This window comes from Zalophus californianus, chromosome 6, assembly GCF_009762305.2.
Source record: "Zalophus californianus isolate mZalCal1 chromosome 6, mZalCal1.pri.v2, whole genome shotgun sequence".
Lineage (NCBI taxonomy): Eukaryota > Metazoa > Chordata > Mammalia > Carnivora > Otariidae > Zalophus > Zalophus californianus.
The window spans coordinates 14,147,094-14,163,146 of NC_045600.1; the positions used below are offsets into that span (position 1 = coordinate 14,147,094).

Below are 16,053 nucleotides of genomic sequence, written 5' to 3' on the forward strand. Positions count from 1 at the left end.
AATTTGTAGCCAAATATTTAGCGAGCTTGAGCCTGATGGGATCTTTCCCGTCAGGAGTAAAGCCAGAGTAATTTTATTTGGTAGCAACAGAAGAGAGCCTCATTGACTTTGCAGCCTGTGAACCTGGTCAACCCAGCGGATCCAGCCTGGTCCACGGGCTGGAATGCTGGCCTTGAATGCTCGCTGGTGCTCTGATGGTTTTCCTTTGTGTAGACAAGTGTTTCAGTGGCAGCCGGAGAGAAGTAAAAAGGTCTCACCAATGTCACAATGACCACTGTAGTAAAGTAAGATAATCTCATGATATCTGTGGTGTGTATTTTCAAATTTCTGGGTCCTTTTATGTCCCGTGAGGCAGTTTCAAGAACACGCCATCCGGAAAGACCCAGTGCTTCCATAACTTTCCAAGAAATAAGAGGTAACTGTTGCAATTGATTCTTTTTCCCCCTGAAGTGTTGCATCTTTTAGAGTCAGGCCAGAGATGACATCCATTGTGTTTGAGAGGGTCCTCTCTCCTCCCCCACTCTAATCCTGACTTCCTTCTGCTCCTCTCCACTAGTCACTAGAAGCATCATCTCCTAGAAGACCAGCGTTCTTGTGATGATAGAGGCCTGTCTGTCCTTTCTGTGACCGGAGCAATGTTGACCTTGGTTTCCTGGACCCATTCTGACTCAGGTAATCAGGCTCTGCCTTCCCCTGCTCCCCTACACCTCAGGGAGATTGCACTGTTATTTAAAATTTTGGTGTGTGTCCTAGGCACACAAAACAACAGGAATTCTGCTGGGAATTTTCATCTAGAAACTACCTTCTACCCGTGGTTCCTCTAGATCAGTTTCTTTCCCATAATACCATGTTTTACTTGAATTATATTAATCTTTCTAATCTTGTACCTTTTAATTGAATTCAGTAAGTATTACTGAGTATCTGTTATGTGTTCTTGGGGCAGATGGGAATTAAAAAAAATATGTAAGACATGGATCTGTCCTTATAGAGTTACGGCTTAGCCAAAGATCCATGACTCAAGGAAATGGCAGATGGTGGTGTTCAGCTTAGGGCCAGGGCTGCGTACTAATTAATGGTAGCTCTCTGGTTCAGGGAATTGGGAGACTTTGAGGATTAGGATTGAAATAATTGAAATAACTCATGGAAGAGGGAGGGCCTCTGGGGGGCTTTTTTTTTTTTTTTTGCTGTGGATCTTTTGGCCAGGCTGAGGGGCGAGGAGCAACATGGTGCCTGGATAGGAAGGTGGGAACGAGCCCAGCGTGAGCCTGGGCAGTGAGGTCTCTGGCTGTGTGGGGCAGACAGGGGTCAGAGGACCCTGATCCTCTGTCCCGGCCAGAGTCAGCTTACCCTCAGAGCCTGGGTCCCTGAAGGTTTCCTTGGGGAGATCCCACCTGCCCTGTTACAGAGGAGCCTTGGCTGGAAGCTTCCTTCAGGGACACTGGTCACTGTTGGCCCACCCCTGGCTTGGCTGTTTCCGGGCTGGCCTTGTCTGCTTCTTCAGGCCTGTCCACATCTGGCCTCCACCTGTCTACCTGATTATTTACTCTTCCCTTACACACCTGCCCCTCTCCCTGCCAAGCTCTGCCTGGCAGGTGTGGCTTGACAAGGCCTCAGGGATAAACCAGAGGCTGTGTGAGGTCAGGACCTTGGTGATTCACAAGGCCGGATTCAGAGTTGGGAAGTTGAAGGGAAGGGAGCATAAGCCAAGAACGTGAGTTGTAAGTCGATGCTGAGAGCTCTGAAAGCCAGAATTCAGTAAGGGTCCCAAGGCTGAAACTGGGGCCATGGTCAGGGATGGGGACCCAAGTGCCCTGCTTCATTCTGGGATAGCCCAGCAAATCCTGCCCACACCTAGCTCTCTTCCAGTGTTGTTTTTGGATAAAGCAGTGGTGGCTTTTGCTGCCCTGGGTCTTAAAGGTGCTACTGAGAGTTGCCTGCCCAAGAGTCCTGCCCATCCTGTCAGGTCTGTCTGGGCTAAGGTCCCCCGCCTCAGCATGCTCCAGTGCTCCTAGAGCTGAGGGCCTTGCTGACCCAGGAGCTAAGGCCTTCCCGGAATCGGAGCCCCTGGATGGCCAGCCACCAGGAAGCAGAAGAACTAGAAGTCTTTGTGTTCTCCTCCCACTGACTTGATTGCCTAATTGATGGTGGGCCTTTGTCTTCGGAGCCTAGTGCAGGGATCAATCACTGCCCATTGGCCAGGTGTGGCCTGTGGCATGTTTGTGGGCAGCAGACAGGCTGCAAGGGGTTTCTACATGGTCACATGGCTGGGCAAAATTCAAAGAAGGATAATATTTTATGTTGCATGAAAATGAAGTGGAATTCAGATTTCAGTGTCCCTAAATAAAGTTTTACTGGAGCGTAGTCCCGTTCATCTGCGGATTATCTAGGGCAGTTTTGGCACCACGGCAGAGTGGAATAGGTGCAGCAGAAATCAAAAAATATTTACTTTCTGACGCTTTGCGGAAAAAAAAATTGTCATCGTAGCACATTGCCTGGGCAATTGTGTGACACGAGTGTTTGCAAAATTTGAGGTGCGGAATGACAGGGCTCGATCTCACGACGCATGAGATCGTGACTTGGGCCGAAACCGAGAGTTGGATGCTTTTAACTGACTGAGCCACCCAGGCGCTCTATTTTAGCCAAATAAATATTTTGTTTTAAATCAAGTAAGCATTGAAGACTTAGCATGAGTAAGTCATGCCACTTAACCGTGGCAATATTTTCCCAGTCTGGTGGGATTTTGTGATATTGTTGAGTGGAAACTGTGGTCACAGTTGAAGATGTGGGTTCTTACTCCTACCAACCAACTGAGCCGGGGCAGGCTGTGGTATATACCAGCATAAAGAGGACTCCCCAAATCTCAGGGTTAATACAACAGAAGTTTATTTCTCACTCACCCAGAGTTGGATTGTGCCAGTGTGGCTCTGTCCTGCATCTGGTTTCCAGGTTCCAAGCCTTCTCCCTCTCGTGACACCTACATCTCACCATGGGACTTCCTGGTAACTCTAGCATGTGAAAAGAAGAATTGAAAACACCCACCCTTTCTTAAGTGCCTTAGAGTAGAAGTGACTCAGACCAATTTCACATCCACAATCCATTGGCCAGAATTAGTCACATGACCCTCTCTTTGCCAGGAGCCTGGGAAGTAGGGAGGAGCATGAGGGATGCTTGGGGTAGCCCCAGCCCTGGCAACACTGGGTCATTGTGGGAAAACCCATACTTTTTCTGTGCTTTTCTTCGCTCATCATTAAAAGGTAATTAACCCAGCTCTACGTTTTTCTGCATAGTTCATGAAAGGTCAGATACAATGTAGGAAAGAGCCTTAAGTGGTAGAATGAGTTGTAAAATATGTAAGATATAATCATTACCTGATTTTTTTTTTTTAATCTGATTTCTTTATAAGGTGTTGAATGGTGATGGACTGGGGTCAGGGTAGTTGCATATGCCCCAGTATTCCTGGGACCATCCTAGCATTTGCCAGTTGACCTAACATAATTATCAGACAGTCCTCCCTTTCACACCCAGAAATATCCTAGTAGAGACAACAAATTATATGATCACCCCAGCTTGACCCCACTGGTCATCCTTCAAGATTAATGTTAGCTACTGCTTAGGAGCCTTTTCTGAGTCACACTGTTCTAAGCTTTTGCCTGCATTGTTTCATTTAATCTTCAAAGCCAACTTGTGAAGTAGGTACACGTAATCTCATTTAAGCTAAGGTAGCAGAAGCAGAAAGGCTTGCCTTGAATCCAGGTCCATCCTGCCCTTAAGCACTCCATGGGACTGCCTCATTAGCCCTTCTCGAGGATTGCCCCCTTGACTGCGTGGGGTCCCACATCCCTAACACTGGCTTGGGAACCATGCCCAGACCACACGCTGGTAGAGGGCTAAAGCCCCCAGTGGTGAGTCTAGCACTTCAGGACCTCGATGAGAAGATGAGACATGGACTCACTATGTGATTCTCCAGAGCCAGGAAGTAGCAGAACCCGTGAGTCCCTTCCCCCGGCTACCCTGGCATCGACAGACACAGCTTTTGTTAACGCTGGGCGCTACATTTGACACAGGGAGAAAGATTTTATTTTGAAATCTAGGGTGGAGGAGGGCTCTAGCCAGTGAAGACTTGCCATGTGCAATGCAGTTGATTTAAACAGGCTCCTTCCCAACACAAATAGCTAGGAGGAACTGAGCTCTGTTTTCAGGGAGTTTATTTACAAATTTGTTTATTTAAAAAAAAAAAAGCTGAACTACAACCAAAGACCAGTTTGCTTACAGAATAATATCAAACAAAAACCCATTTATTCACAAGATGGTATTAATTTCCCTGGTTTCTGGCCTTCCTAATCAGTGTTCAGAACTGAACCCATGGAATCAAAGGGAAGAGTTTCTGAAAAATGAGCCGAATGTGCCAGAGTGTCTATTGCATTGCTTGCTTCAAGAAACCCTCCCGAAAATGATACATGTGGTTTCAAAACGTACAAAGAAAACTAAAGGAATTCCATTATGAAAGAAAAATTAGATGGAAATTTCTAATCCTGTCTCATAAACAATATAGAAATAACTTTAAAATATTCTGCTTTAAGCATGCATTTAATTTGTGCTCTGGGAACCAAATAATGTTGCTAAGATAAAACATTCTAATAATGATTTATGTAAATTTATTTGTACAAAGTAATGGTGTAGTTGCCTATAGCAAATTGCTTGGAATATGAAATGACATTTATGAGGTCTTTTTCTTCCTCTGAATGAATACAATGGAGAAAATGAGAGACTCCGGAAAGGGAAAAAGAAATTCGCGTTCAAAATGGAGTCTGATGCCTTGGCGGGCAAGAGACCACCGGACAGGTTGGAGGGTGTGTAAACAGCCAACCAATACAGTTCAACATGTTTTCCTGTGATCCTCCCATTATTTAAGCCGTTTTTAAAGTCACACAAAGTGTGCACATGCGTTAGATTCTTAGAAGGCTAGAACCCTCTATTTTAGTGATCGTAAACTCTGCAGATACCAGAGCTCTTTCAGAATAGCCGACGATAGATCACTTGTTCTCATGGTGCCCTCATAAGGCAGGGCGCTTACAATATGGGGTACAAAGAGGCCAAATGTAATTAAAAATTGGGCAATTAATCTCCACTCCCAGTTACTTTAATACCAAGGAGAGTTATGCTTGAGTCATAACTGACACCCAAATGTTAATAAACAAAACACAAACCCTCCGAAGGACTGATTCACAGGACCTACAGGAAGTTTTCCTGTTGCCCAGTTGGCACCTTTGATAATGGCTCTAGGTGTTTCCCGGAAAACTTTAATTAATTAGAAATCCCCATAGGGCACCTGGGTGGCTCAGTCGTTAAGCGTCTGCCTTCGGCTCAGGTCATGATCCCAGGGTCCTGGGATCGAGTCCCACATCGGGCTCCCTGCTCAGCGGGAAGCCTGCTTCTCCCTCTCCCACTCCCCCTGCTTGTGTTCCTGCTCTCGCTGTCTCTCTCTGTCAAATAAATAAATAAAATCTTTAAAAAAAAAAAATAGAAATCCCCATATATGTAACAGAGTGAGAGTTTCTGGAGTTATGCTTTGGCCTTGTAAGTGCCCAGTATAATTTGCCATAACCTGTACGATTTGGAAAAGGTATGATATTAGCACCTTCGTTTTAGAAGGCATTTATTTTCTTTTTCCTCAAAATGTTTTTACCGTCTCCCTTGGCTATTGAAATCATTTCTGTGAGATAGGTAATTACAGTTTGTTTTCTCTCCGTAGGGAAACTTAGAGCCACAGAAGTCACAAAGCAAGACATCACAGGGTGCGGGGGGAGGGGGCAGCTTCCTCCCTAACACTGGTCCCATTGTCATCCCAAACCAAAGCAGATGAAAGAGACTTGTGGATTCTGGAGAGCTTGATTTATTCAAAACGAGTTCCGAGTTTTGGTCCCTCTTAAGCCACTGTTGAATTTGCACCAACTATCCTGGGAGAAATGGGTTTGTCTAATTGGACAACCGATTTTGCAATCAGGCCACTAGCTGTAGCGTGGCCCAGGCCTGGGGGCCAATGTTAGAGCTGCTGGGAGAGGGGGCATAAAGCCTGAACAGGACTTTCAAACAGCGAAAATCCCCCTGGCTTCAAGGAAAGAGCGATGGCCTTGGTGTTAGAGTAACATCAGTTCAAGTGCATGTACTGTAACAGCCGTGGCTCGTGGCAGGACTGGCTTTAGTTTAGTGGCCCAGGCATCCCAGGGCGAGGTAGTGGATGTTAGGGCCACGGTTCCAGATTCCAGTCTTTCCTCTTCCTAGCTGAATGACTCTAAGTGTGATTTCGGAGCTGCGGGTTCCCGGAAAATCATGTAAGGTACCTGAGTCTCCATTTCTCCATCTGTAAAATGGGAATACTGATCTCTACCTGGTAGAGAGGGCGTGAGAATGAAATAAAATCATTCTTATAAAATCCTGGGCACAGTGCTTGGCAGCACACTCCTTTTACAGTAGCTCCTAAAATGATCATAATCGTTATTGCTTGAGAATGTAGGCTCCTGATTGATCATTGGAAGTGAGATTGAAATCTATCTTTTATTTAAATGAGAATTAATCTAAAAGAGTTCTAAGTCAGTTGTTTCCATGTATCGGAGGATACCAAGATAAATACGGGAGTCCGTTCATTTATGCATCCAACAAACAGCTCTTGATGTCGAAGGCCCTTTGCAAACTGTTTTTGAGGGGTGGAGAGGCCAGAGACAGAGTCCTGGTCTCAAGGGATAAGGGAGATTTTTTTTTTTTTAATGTAGAGACTGTGCAGGCCATGTTAGTATAGATGGTCTTTGTCTTCCAAGAATTCAGAAATTAAGCTGATCTAAATCCTTAGCTGTTGCTCAGAGCCCTGGTTCTGGTCCAGACTCTGCAAGTTGGTTCTCTTTAGGCAGTCATCTTGGCTGGCTGTAGAGTACATTTGTGTCACGATAAATGGATGGGAAGTCTTTGGTCATCTTCTCCTCTAGCTGCTTCTGCCTGCAAAGGAAGCTATTCACATTCTTTGCACATGTGTTCTTGGCCATTGTAGGTCAGGCCCCTAGGCTGAAAGTGTGAATACATCCTTTTGTTAGAATTCATTTCGATTAGAAGCATATAAGACTACTTTCTTATCAAGGGTTGAAATGAATCCAATGTAAAATGTGTTGACTTTTTTTTTGAGATGGCTACGTAGTTATATCACCTTAGAAAAGGTGTTTCACAGAAATTCTCTGAAGGAAGATAAGGAAATGTGAAACATTCTCAGGCGAAATGAGAAAAGAAGTATAATTCTCAGATTCTGGATCCGGTCTGGTCTATTTCAGGGGTTCCTAGACACTGAGGGGCCTCCTGTGTGGAAAGCAGAGGGAAGGCTGAGGTGCCCTGCCTGAGCGTATAGTCTAACGGTGGGGATGGTGTAGAGGGCAGACGAATATGCATAAATAAGCATTCAAAGATGAACTTCTCCCTGGTCCAAGACAAAGAGAAAAATAAGCTCAACATAGTGAGTTCAGTATCCTTACTTAGCAAAATAAAAAGTTGGCAACCTACGCTCGTCCCCAAAACTATTTTTGAAATCTTATTGTGGTGCAAAATCACGATCTGGGAACCTCCCTGGCTTGAGCTCTCTTGCTTCTCTCTGGTGCTATTCTCACCTCCCTCTCTACCTTCCTTGCGGGCTTTCACTACTGTTTACTGGGAGGTCCCAGCCTGTGGCTTATCCTTCTTATTAGAAAGGAGGTTAGCAAGTGTTAGAGACATACCAGCAATTAAGACTTTCTTCCTGGTTTGAGGAGAAGAAAAAAAGCATTTGAAAAGATGAGTAGGCATCTGCCCGTAGCACTCTGGATTAAGAATGCACAGTCACACATGTATCTCCTGGTGGAAATCTGGCAGACCCCATCTCAGCAAAGGCAGAGGGTGAGCAACCGGTTACTCCCCAGGGAACGTGCTATATTGTGTTAGCTGTTTCCCTATACTGGATATATGTATGTGTCCACATCTATTTTATTCTCACCCTGGCATGTGCATAGCAACTCCCAAAATGGATATTTGGGTGTTAACAGGGGATTGAGTCGTTTGGGCCCAAACTCGTAACGATGCTTAAAGCTTGGAGCTCCATCAATGGTGGTAGCCACGGAGCACAAGACAGAGCTTTTAGAATTTAATAAGATAGAATTAGCCTCAAAGGAACAATTGAAACTCAGAGCAGGGGCATCTCCCGTGGAGTCAGAAGAAGAGCTGTTTTGAAGTTGGTACCCCTTGAAAGAGAATGGCGTCCAAATTGGCCTTGTTAATAGAACAGCTCATAATGAAGGAGGGGAAGGCACTTTTGTAAAGGATATAATGTCATCCCCAGGCCCAAGCGAAGGCCTCTGAGCAGGTAGACTTTTAACAGCTGACACTCCAAGCCTCGTAGAAGGTGTGCTGGTGAGTTGAATATACCTGACAGCAGGTGGGGAAGCCCACTCTCCAGCATGACTTTATTCCTGCCAGAAGCTGGGGAGTCCTCACCGCCATCGAATACCGGAGGATAGCATTCCCTCACATCTAATACATATTCTCCCGGTGAACAAAAAGAAACAGGAGATCGGTTGTAGTAGTTACCGGAAGGCCCAAATTACTCTCCAGTTAGAGTTTCATAGACTTTACCTGTGATGAGTTTGATCTGGTCAGTGGACACCCTCTCTCCTGAATCAGCCTTGGGTGCACTGGTGCAGAACTGGACAATGCTAAGCTGTGTTTGAGGACTATATGATTTCTAGAGTGTTCCATCAGGGGCCACTAAGGTAAATAAGGAAATGACCTGCTCTTTTACAGGCGTGTGGCTCTGTGCTAGTTCGTCATGTGCTTGATAAATGGTTCGAAATAATGATGGACCTATTTTTATCATGGCTTTTCACTTTATGCCTCCGGTGAATATAACTGAAATGTTAAGAGTTACAAGAATCTGTTGTTGTATATATCTGTATATCCACGTAATGCATATGTATATGGAAATACATGTGTCTGTGTGTGTGTGTGTGTGTGTATAAATAAATTATGTCATGGGACACTTTATAGGATTCACTGTTTTCTGAAGACGTTGGAATATCTAAATTACTGCCCATTGTAACTGGTTCCACTTCTGTCTCATTCAGTGTCTACTTCTTTCTTAGCTCTTCTATCTGGGACACATAAGTAGCCTCTGGATATGTATGCACTTAACTGAACAAAAATGTCAACAAGCTGCTATTTATTTTCTTAAACAGCTTGAGCAGAGATGTTTGGTTTGATTGCCGAAAATTGTAAGCTTATCACCAAACTGTCCTGATGATTCTTATTATTCAATTTGCATTGCTTACAATAGTAATTATTAGTACATAAGAGAGCATGATGCTTTTATTTGTATAGTTCTTTCATTAATAATTTAATTGACTATTACATCCAAGTGGTTCTGTGACACATACATCAATGTACTTAGAGACTGGCCCTGGGCACCCTGGGAAATCAGGATCTAAGTATAGTAAGGCGTGGGCTGGGGAGACGGGTGGTAGGCAGGTCCTTTGGCCCTAACATCCAATTGGTTGGCTGTAGGTTTCCCTCATATTTATTTCCAAGCCTTTTGCTGATTTACCAGCAGCGACTCTCAGCTGGTCATTTTAACAACCCAAGAAATAAGATCATGGTATAGTTATTTGGCTCACTAAAATGACTGGATTGGTATTGATTTATAAGTGGAAAGGTATTGATGGCAAAAGCAATGTATTGACCCAAAATGATTGAATCGGTGGCTTTACTTAAATAGAATCTGTGTCTGTGGGGCCTGTTCTTTAGAAATGGGAAGATTTTGTGGTCACAGCTGAGCCAGCATTCCTAGACTGCAACTGTGTAAGACTTATGTTTCGATACATCTTGCTATAGAAGAACTTAGTTTGTGGATTTTTTAGTGTAGGAGAATACTACGAATTTTGTCCTAATTCATGTTTTATATATTAAATAAAATGATGACCTGAAATATGCCTTTGGAGGCATGGGAACCCGACTTGGGTGGGTGTCAACCCATAAAGATGTTCAAGGAACAGCATTTTAAAACTCTGGATTCAACAGGGAAAATAAAGTAAACAAAGGAATTCCCATTTGGCCAGCCCAGCCTGACATCTGGGAGGATCATGGAGGAAATTTTTCATGTCAGAAATTAGAATTTATTAAAATGATTGTCAGGGCACCTGGGTGGCACAGTCAGTTGAGCCTCCGACTCTTGGTTTTGGCTCAGGTTCCGATCTCAAGGTCATGAGATCAAGCCCCATGTCAGGCTCTGTGCCCAGCGGAGAGTCTGCTTGAGGTTCTCTCTCCCTCTCCCTCTGCTCCTCCTCCCTGCTCTCTCTCCTCTCTCTCAAATAAATAAGTCTTTTAAAAAAATAAAATAAAATGATTGTCTTCTCCTCCACTGGCTCTGAACAACATTCTTTACATCCTTCAGAAAAATGGACTAGTCACCTGAAGTAGGATTGGGTTCTTTCTCCCGTACTGTCCTTTACAAGGACTGAACCAAGGGGTGGCTCGAGGCTCTAGTCCCCACATACTCTGTATCTCACACAGATGCAAGCCACTCAGACAAACATTCGCTGTGTTCATTATAAAGGTGCAGCATCCCATGAAGTTCCCCAGACATCCCCTTCCTGGCCACCTGATGCTACCTCTAAGCTCCTCCTACACAGACATTCCAGAATGGCCACAATTCCTTGGTGTTCCCTTCTTGGCTCTTCCTTGTGGACTGTCCCGGTGTTGACGCCACCCTTTAGATTTCATTTTCCTAAGTGGGCATCTGAAGGTTTCTTCTTGCAAAGACAGAGCCTGGTTGGTGGGGGCATTGGTCTGTGCGTACCGCTGTCTCTCCAGAACGAAGTTGTTCCTCACTCACCTGGCTCAGGGGTCTCCTGTTGTCCTTGCCTCCATCCTGTCTGAGGCTTCTGTTAGCCTTCACCAGACTGCTCCAGGGCACTTGCTGAAAACCTCCCAGCCTGGAACAGAGCACTGGGGTCTGGGCTTGGGTTGCCGGCGTAACGAGTTCCTTCATGGCCTTGGTGATGTTGCACAAGGCCCCAAAAGGAATTTATATGCACCCAAGAGAGACTCTCTTAGCCAGCAGAATTCAGCTATCTGGAATAGCTTTCTCCAAAGCCACGCGTTAAACTTTAAGTAGATCTTTGCTAGGTTTGTGTTCTTAGTGTGACCACACTCCCGATTAACTTGGCTTTATGATTCTCTTTACTTTTATAGACGAGAAAACTGAAGCCCAAAGAGGCTAAATAATTGCCTAAACTCTCCAAGCTATGAGTGGTAGAACAGGTTCTTATGATTCTAGACCTTAGGAGGGTAATCGGTGTTCGGGATGGTGGCAGCAAGATAAGGAAAAGGGTTGAACTCTGTTTAGCTCTTTTGTTTAGAAAGTAGTAGAAAGATACGTAGTACTTGCAAGATGGTTCCCTTCAAAATGGCCACTTTATTTTTTAGCTCTAGTGTGTGATGAGTATCAGTTGGCTGAGAAATCCCAGCAGGTGGAACTGTGCTTCCTGATTCTGCCAAATGAATGTGAAGTTACGAGTTGCCTTTGCTCAACAGCTAGTTTATAGATGCTTATGAACTGTTTTTTGTATCGTCAAGATGAACGAAGCCTCGGCTCGGTCTGGGTCACGGTGATCAGCCCGGTTCTGGTGTGCATAGGCAAGAGATGGGCAGCTTCTGGAATATCTCAGCGCAGGGATAGGCCCCTCCCACATGACTGAGGATGGCTGCTTCATACAAGAAAGTCCCTGCATGGAAGCGAATGGCCACCAGCTCGTTGACATTCACCAGCATCCTTCATTTGTGTTGAGCTTCACAGTTTTCAGAGTGCCGTCCTGCACACGACCTCCTTGGCTTACAACCATCCTGCCTGTTAGGCAAAGCAGGCATCAGTGTCCTTTCCATCATCTGGGTGAGGACAGCCAGGCTTGGAGGGAGGAGCCCGTGGTCCTGGGGAGAAGCAGGATCCGAGCCCTTGTTTCGACCACGCACTCGGATCCTCCCACCACTCTGAACACCTGTGCTGTTCATGCCTAGCTGGGGAGGGCACCAGACGGTGATGGAAGGAGAGTCTTTCCCTCCTCTGAGGAGCTTTCTTTCCCGGTTGAAAAAGGCCAGTTTCACAGAGAAGGAGACAAAGGAATGCAAAGGTCTGGTCACAGCATGAACCACTTTGCTCTCAGGTGGAAGAAACACTGGGTTGACATAAACTGGAGAAAAGACACCTTGGAACCTCAGGCAGTTTGTGGACAAGGCTTTCTTCATCTGCCAGCCTCAGTCAGCGACTGTGCAGCCGAGGAGCCCCACAGCCCCGCTTCCTGGGCCGAGGACCAGGCTGGGACGTCTCTATCTGGCCAGGGAAACGCATGCCTTGGGATTGCTGGTCCCGAGGGGGGCTCTGACCCTAACCCTGGCCGCAGAGAGCCCCAGCTGCCTGCCCCACCTGGATGCGCCCTGGACGGGGAAGAGGAAGGAGGGTGGCCATCGGTCATTAGATGTTCTTCCTGGTGCTGAGGGGGTCAGGGCATCCTCAGGTGGACCAACCCGAGATCGGGTCCAGCTTGTCTCTATAACTAACTCAGGTTCGACTTGAAGCCAGTTAGAGGACCACTAGGTCTCTGCTTTTCTCATCTGTGAACTTAACTTCACTCATTATTTAAAGAGGTTCAAATCGAAACAACAGGAGATATCATTTGTCGTCATTTGTCTGACTGGCAAATATTTAAAAATTTCAGAATATCCATTTCTGGAGAGGGGTTGGGAAACAACACCCTCCCTCAGTTTTCAAGGCAGGGAACCTAGGTGGTGCATTTCGCAACATCTGTCAAAAGTTATACGCACACACCCCTCAGGTTCCTTCATGAATAGATCCTATGAATTTACCCACTGAAATGTCAAAAACTAGTGAATGAGGCCATCTTAATATTGCTTACACTAGCAATAGCCCCAAACCAGATACACCCTCGGTACTCATCACCAGAGGATTGGAAAAGCATATGTCCTTGGCACACAAAGGTATATCCTTGGCACAATGTTCAGCATTCCACTTCTGAAATAAATAAGTCATGGGGTTGTAATGTACAACATAGGGAATATAGTCAATACTCTTGTAATAACTTCGTGTGTTGACAGATGGTAACTGGGCTTAATTGCAGTAATTTATTTAATAATGTATAAAAATTTCGAATCACTATGATGTATACTGAAACCAGTAGGACTTTGTATATCAATTATATTGAGGTAAAAAACAGGATGAGTTGGAGAGGGCACAAAGAAATAATGGGAATAAGTAATAATAATAATAGTACACAGGTTTTGAGTGTCATACACATCCTAAGAAGTTTACACGTATTAACTCACCTGCTCCCCATTTTACAGATGGCAAAGCTAAGGCACAGTGAGGTTAAAGAAACTCAAGATTATAATCTCATTAGAAAGTAGCATGGAGGCAGGAGTACAAGGCAGGCATTCTGCAGTCAAAACTTCGTTCATTGCCTTCTTTCTTAGTCTGTGTGGGCAGAACACAGTTCAACATGGTTTCCTGTCACGTTCCCATTATTTCAGCAAAATACCAGAGCCTGGATGGCTGGTAAACAACAGAAGCTTATTTCTCATAGTTCTGGAGACTAGAAGTCTGAGATCAGGGGCCAGCCTGGTCTAGTGTGGACCCTCTTCTGGGTCTCAGACTTCTCGCTGTGTCCTCACATGTTGGAAGGGGGTAGGGAGCTGTGCTCCGTCTCTTTTTTAAGACACTAATCCCATTCATGAGGGTGGAGCCCTCCCAAGGCCCCACCTTCTAACACCATCACACTGGGGATTAGGAATTCAACATATGCATTCTGTGGGGGGTGGGGTGGGGGGTGTCACAAACATTCAGACCATAGCACCTTCTTAAGTGAAGAAAAGCAAGGAAAATGGGGTCCTATTTATGTGAAAAAAAATCAAGGCATAGGGGCGCCTGGGTGGCTCAGTTGTTAAGCATCTGCCTTCGGCTCAGGTTATGATCTCAGGGTCCTGGGATTGAGCCCCACATCAGGCTCCCTGCTCAGCGGGAAGCCTGCTTCTCCCTCTCCCACTCCCCCTGCTTGTGTTCTCTCTCTTGCTGTGTTTCTCTCTATTAAATAAATAAGATCTTAAAAAATCAAGTCATATATATGTGTGTATATATGTGCATGCATATATATAGTCATATTTTTATAATTATTTTTTTAAAAGATTTTATCTATTTATTTGACAGAGAGAGAGTGCGCACAGCTAGGCAGAGTGGCAGGCAGAGGGAGAAGCAGACTCCCCACCGAGCAGGGAGCCTGATGTGGGGCTCTATCCCAGGACCCTGGAATCATGACCTGAGTCAAAGGCAGATGCTTAACAGTCTGAGCCACCCAGGCGCCCGGAAAGCAGGATACACAGGAAACGGTAGGGAGAACTGAGGGTTCAGGTGGGAGAGAAGGCAACTTTTTATACATTCCTGTACTATTTTGTCTTTAAAAAAAAAGGTATATTTGTGATTTTTATTTTTTAATGTTTGCATAGGGCTAATCCGTTTAGGTGGTAGGACTAGGGGTTATTTACATTTTCTTTAAATTTTTCTGTATTTAAAAATTATCTTGTAAATAATTGTATATATTTTTTAAGATTTTATTTATTTGACAGAGAGAGAGAGCACAAGCAGGGGGAGCAGCACTACGAAGGGGAGAAGCAGGCTTCCCGCTGAGCAGGGAGCCCGATGCGGAGCTTGATCCCAGGACCCTGGGATCACAACCCCAGTGGAAGGCAGATGCCCAGCTGACTGAGCCACCCAGGCGCCCCAATAATTGTATTTTTATTTTTATTTTTATTTGTTTTAAAGATTTTATTTATTTATTTGACAGAGAGATAGAGAGAGAGCACAGATAGAGTGGCAGGCAGAGGGAGAAGCAGGCTCTCTGCTCAGCGGAGCAGAGAGCCTGATTTGGGGCTCGATCCCAGGACCGTGGGATCATGACCTGAGCTGAAGGCAGACGCTTAACCGACTGAGTCACTCAGGCGCCCCCACCCCCCAATAATTGTATTTTTAAATGAAAAGATTGGACATAACCTCTGAGAGTCCCTTCCAGATTAGAAATTTCCTAATTGTATTTGGTGAGCGTGAACCCAGCCTTGTTTCTTGTGTAGCACAGAATGAAACCATGTTCCCTGCCCACAGGTCTGAGCTGAATCAGGTAATGGTGGACAGCGATAAACCCACCTGGGATGCATAAACCGCCAGGATCCCACCATTCTCTGCTAAAGACCCGCTTGTCTTGCTTGGCTGACACTCATTTTCTTCCTCAGCAGAGAGTTGTGTCTGAGTCCAGGCTGAGGAGAGCCACTTAGAGAAGGGACCAGTGACAGGTAGCTGTCTGCACTTAGGGGCCCGGGCAGGTTCCAGCCTGGACTGGATCCTTCTGAGTTCATGATTCTCACCACCATGGACAACGAATGCTAACACTTACTTTGTGCCAGGCACTGTGGTGATCTCTTTATGTGCGTGCACTAGGGTTACTGTTATTCTCTCCATTCTATACATGAAGATGCAGTTGTACCCGCTTGCCTCTGCCTTAGTTTTGGAGTAGTGGGAGTGGTGTACCTCCCCCAACCCCGTGTACTTATGCCCCGGGGGATCAGCATGGTGACTGGGACAAGAATGGAACTGAGAAAACCCCCAAGAGCAGGGAAGAACTCAAAGAGAGTGGTCAGGTCCTTGTGCAGTTGTCCCAAGCCCCCCGTCATTTGCCATCTCATGGTAACGAGTCTGCTTTAATTGGGAGGGGATGGGCACTTGTGTCTTACAGTCCCTCATGACAAGTCTGTTCACACCTGCCTTACAACACTTACCACACTCTATAGTAACTGCCGTTGTGGGTTGTGTCCCTCCCTAGGCTTTGGGTTCCTGGGGGGCAAGGTCCTGATTCATCTCGCTGATCCACGTGCCTAGAACCCAACCTTACTTAGGACTCCAGGAACGTTTCCAGCGGGGATAGAGTTTGGGTGTAT

The 16,053-nt window shown here is 45.5% G+C and overlaps 1 protein-coding gene across 1 annotated transcript in view; it reads left to right on the top strand.

Moving 5' to 3' along the window:
* Positions 1–556: 556 nt before the first annotated feature.
* The window catches only part of FOXN3 (forkhead box N3), a 279,851-nt gene continuing 264,354 nt past the window's right edge, over positions 557–16,053 (top strand). The window contains exon 1 of the mRNA XM_035727923.1: positions 557–672. The gene's annotated coding sequence lies outside the window, so the exon portion shown is untranslated. The remainder of the gene's footprint in view (positions 673–16,053) is intronic.